At 53.8% G+C, this 5,000-nt stretch overlaps 1 non-coding gene across 1 annotated transcript in view; it reads right to left on the reverse strand.

The window, feature by feature from the left end:
* LOC126217799 (small subunit ribosomal RNA) overlaps positions 1 to 1,656 on the reverse strand; it is a 1,909-nt gene extending 253 nt beyond the window's left edge. The window contains exon 1 of the ribosomal RNA XR_007542430.1: positions 1 to 1,656. This exon is cut by the window's left edge and continues 253 nt beyond it. This is a non-coding gene — a ribosomal RNA (small subunit ribosomal RNA).
* Positions 1,657 to 5,000: the final 3,344 nt, after the last annotated feature.

Raw genomic sequence — 5,000 nt, forward strand, 5'->3', positions numbered from 1 at the left:
GCCCCAATCCCTAGCACGAAGGAGGTTCAGCGGGTTACCCCGACCTTTCGGCCTAGGAAGACACGCTGATTCCTTCAGTGTAGCGCGCGTGCGGCCCAGAACATCTAAGGGCATCACAGACCTGTTATTGCTCAATCTCGTGCGGCTAGAAGCCGCCTGTCCCTCTAAGAAGAAAAGTAATCGCTGACAGCACGAAGGATGTCACGCGACTAGTTAGCAGGCTAGAGTCTCGTTCGTTATCGGAATTAACCAGACAAATCGCTCCACCAACTAAGAACGGCCATGCACCACCACCCACCGAATCAAGAAAGAGCTATCAATCTGTCAATCCTTCCGGTGTCCGGGCCTGGTGAGGTTTCCCGTGTTGAGTCAAATTAAGCCGCAGGCTCCACTCCTGGTGGTGCCCTTCCGTCAATTCCTTTAAGTTTCAGCTTTGCAACCATACTTCCCCCGGAACCCAAAAGCTTTGGTTTCCCGGAGGCTGCCCGCCGAGTCATCGGAGGAACTGCGGCGGATCGCTGGCTGGCATCGTTTATGGTTAGAACTAGGGCGGTATCTGATCGCCTTCGAACCTCTAACTTTCGTTCTTGATTAATGAAAACATACTTGGCAAATGCTTTCGCTTCTGTTCGTCTTGCGACGATCCAAGAATTTCACCTCTAACGTCGCAATACGAATGCCCCCGCCTGTCCCTATTAATCATTACCTCGGGTTCCGAAAACCAACAAAATAGAACCGAGGTCCTATTCCATTATTCCATGCACACAGTATTCAGGCGGGCTTGCCTGCTTTAAGCACTCTAATTTGTTCAAAGTAAACGTGCCGGCCCACCGAGACACTCAATAAAGAGCACCCTGGTAGGATTTCAACGGGGTCCGCCTCGGGACGCACGAGCACGCACGAGGCGGTCGCACGCCTTCGGCTCGCCCCACCGGCAGGACGTCCCACGATACATGCCAGTTAAACACCGACGGGCGGTGAACCAACAGCGTGGGACACAAATCCAACTACGAGCTTTTTAACCGCAACAACTTTAATATACGCTATTGGAGCTGGAATTACCGCGGCTGCTGGCACCAGACTTGCCCTCCAATAGATACTCGTTAAAGGATTTAAAGTGTACTCATTCCGATTACGGGGCCTCGGATGAGTCCCGTATCGTTATTTTTCGTCACTACCTCCCCGTGCCGGGAGTGGGTAATTTGCGCGCCTGCTGCCTTCCTTGGATGTGGTAGCCGTTTCTCAGGCTCCCTCTCCGGAATCGAACCCTGATTCCCCGTTACCCGTTACAACCATGGTAGGCGCAGAACCTACCATCGACAGTTGATAAGGCAGACATTTGAAAGATGCGTCGCCGGTACGAAGACCGTGCGATCAGCCCAAAGTTATTCAGAGTCACCAAGGCAAACGGACCGGACGAGCCGACCGATTGGTTTTGATCTAATAAAAGCGTCCCTTCCATCTCTGGTCGGGACTCTGTTTGCATGTATTAGCTCTAGAATTACCACAGTTATCCAAGTAACGTGGGTACGATCTAAGGAACCATAACTGATTTAATGAGCCATTCGCGGTTTCACCTTAATGCGGCTTGTACTGAGACATGCATGGCTTAATCTTTGAGACAAGCATATGACTACTGGCAGGATCAACCAGGGAGCTGCGTCAACTAGAGCTGAGCAGCCGGCCGCCCGGGAGTGTGTCCCGGAGGCCCGCGCGAACACGCAAGCGTCCGCTCAATTATTCTGCAAACAGGAGGAGGCTGGGCTCCCCTGCACGATACACCTCGAAACCCTCTCAGGTCCCGGCGGCGCGCAGCGCCGTCCTAAGTACTTGGTCGGGTTCGAGAGAGGCGCAATCGCCCGGAGATAGGCGAGTAGACGCTTTCAGTGCGACCACCCGTGCTCCCAACTGAGCTTGCCGCTGCCGACAGAGGCCCGGGAGCGTGCTGTCGTGGTGTTGCCGGCGGGAGACAACACGCGGCCACAAACAGTGACCGGGCAGCTCCAACGCCAGCGCCACAGAGGGGCAGAGCCCCACTTGGGTGCCAAAGCGAACTCTCCCAGCACAGCGCACGCGCCAACACATCCGCACAGCTGCGATACAAACCACCTGCGAGAACCGCGGGGGCGACCGAGCAGCAGACGGCGTCGCGGCGCCGAGTGCCGGGCGGCGGCGCATCCTCAACGCACACAGTCCTCAATCGGACCAGCACACTGCAGATGTCCACCGCGCTTCGCACCGGGCCCGGGAGGACCCACTTTGGCCGCACGGCGCCGCGCGCTGGGTGCGCCGGCACGCAGATGCGCCGCCTGCCGCGTCCGTCAGCCGGCGCGCCTGCCACTGGGCGCCCCCACCAGCCGGCTGCCGCGCGTGCGCCCACGCAGCGCGCGGCCAGCACGCCGGGCGCCCCCCCCTCACCGGCCGGGGACGGTCCCACCCAGCCACCGCCGCGTATCGCTTCATACCCACATGCCCACTCACGTTCGTGGGTATGACGGGTGTCGCTGAAGCAACCGGTTAATACCTGTACCGATCGTCGATATCAACGATTCACCTCCAGCGCGAACAACCGCGCAACAACGGATTTCCAGTTCATTTGCGTAACTTGGGCAGCAAACGTAGACGTCCATCTACATTTGCGAATTCAATGGGTCTTGCATGCCTGGATGTTATGAGTCACGACACGCCACATCAGTCCACATACATGCTGCGACGTATGCACGAGAGAACACGTGGAAGGTGGCCCGCGTACGTATGCCGATGCCATTGCACAGCTGCGAAGCTCATTGAACACGCAAACTCCTGACTGACGAACTAGAGGCGACAGGGGAGGGGGGGGGGGGGGGGGGGGGGCGATATACGTCTTATAGCAGTACACATTACAGTGGATAGCGGGACCATGTGGAACGTACGCAACACTCGCTAGATGTTGTGAGGGTAGGCACCGTAACATGATTCAATACGCAGGACACCAGAGTGTGCGCGCAGCGAACTATGTTGAGAGGGTTGCGATTAGGCAACGCTACACGAATTTCTAGATTCATATAACAAACAATTACGTGGGTTAGGTTAGGGCGCAACGTGGGTTAGGTTAGGGCCCAACTTAGGTTAGGTTAGGGCCCAACTTAGGTTAGGTTAGGGCCCAACTTAGGTTAGGTTAGGGCCCAACTTAGGTTAGGTTAGGGCCCAACTTAGGTTAGGTTAGGGCCCAACTTAGGTTAGGTTAGGGCCCAACTTAGGTTAGGTTAGGGCCCAACTTAGGTTAGGTTAGGGCCCAACTTAGGTTAGGTTAGGGCCCAACTTAGGTTAGGTTAGGGCCCAACTTAGGTTAGGTTAGGGCCCAACTTAGGTTAGGTTAGGGCCCAACTTAGGTTAGGTTAGGGCCCAACTTAGGTTAGGTTAGGGCCCAACTTAGGTTAGGTTAGGGCCCAACTTAGGTTAGGTTAAGCCCCAACTTAGGTTAGGTTAAGCCCCAACTTAGGTTAGGTTAAGCCCCAACTTAGGTTAGGTTAAGCCCCAACTTAGGTTAGGTTAAGCCCCAACTTAGGTTAGGTTAAGCCCCAACTTAGGTTAGGTTAAGCCCCAACTTAGGTTAGGTTAAGCCCCAACTTAGGTTAGGTTAAGCCCCAACTTAGGTTAGGTTAAGCCCCAACTTAGGTTAGGTTAAGGCGCAACATAGGTTAGGTTAAGGCGCAACATAGGTTAGGTTAAGGCGCAACATAGGTTAGGTTAAGGCGCAACATAGGTTAGGTTAAGGCGCAACATAGGTTAGGTTAAGGCGCAACATAGGTTAGGTTAAGGCGCAACATAGGTTAGGTTAAGGCGCAACATAGGTTAGGTTAAGGCGCAACATAGGTTAGGTTAAGGCGCAACATAGGTTAGGTTAAGGCGCAACATAGGTTAGGTTAAGGCGCAACATAGGTTAGGTTAAGGCGCAACATAGGTTAGGTTAAGGCGCAACATAGGTTAGGTTAAGGTGCAACATAGGTTAGGTTAAGGTGCAACATAGGTTAGGTTAAGGTGCAACATAGGTTAGGTTAAGGTGCAACATAGGTTAGGTTAAGGTGCAACATAGGTTAGGTTAAGGTGCAACATAGGTTAGGTTAAGGGATGGTGTATGAGGGGGGAGGGGACGAGGTTCGTTCATAGTGATGATGGTAAGTGGACGCCTGAGGCACCCTGAGATGTGTCACGTCAGGATGCATCTTTCTCTCAGGGGAGGTGGTGCGCCGGTTGCGTGGGTGTGGCAAGGGAGTGGCAGGCCTGTGTCTTTCATTCCTGCCATTGCTTATATGCTGTGAGACAAGGCAGTGTGGTGGGCCTTGGTTGCACCCCTGTCTAGGACATGTGTGGGTGTTTGTGGCTTATCTGAGTAATGATGGTTGTTGGAAGAGTGAGATATTCTGTTTTTGGGGTGGACCTCCTGGTTTTGTTATCATAGTGTGAATGGTGTAATGTGGCGGAGAGGATGCACTGGATGTTGTTCCATGCTGGTGCTTAGATATCTTGTCTGTGTCTGTTACAGCCAGAGAGTAGTGTGTGATAGAGTGTCTGGGTGACGTGTAGTTCGCATGTGTGCACAGACTGTCAGCATGTATAGGGACTGTTGTATGTCGTATGCCATCTATATTCCGATGGCTCTGCATCTATTAGTAATCAGCGCCATGTATCAGTTTAATCTGGTTGCGGTCACGCGGTGTTCTATCTCTGTACAGTAGTAGAGGTGCGACTGCACTACGTAGCTACCCCTTGCGGCAGCTTTCCCCGGTGTATGGCATACGATTATCGGCAATCAGTCGATTAGTGACAACTGGTCGTGTGACAACGTCACATGTCTGCGGGTGGGATACGCTACACCCTGCCTGTGGGTCAGGGCTCAGGAAAGCTCTCCTGACACTGAGCGCTCGGACCGTCATTACCCGTCTGAGTAATATATTGCGGAGCGCTTTTAGCCATTGCCCAGAGTCTTTGCGACTGCGAGTGCAACGCCCATGGGGATC

The sequence above is a fragment of the Schistocerca nitens genome, unplaced genomic scaffold (genome assembly GCF_023898315.1).
Source record: "Schistocerca nitens isolate TAMUIC-IGC-003100 unplaced genomic scaffold, iqSchNite1.1 HiC_scaffold_88, whole genome shotgun sequence".
Lineage (NCBI taxonomy): Eukaryota > Metazoa > Arthropoda > Insecta > Orthoptera > Acrididae > Schistocerca > Schistocerca nitens.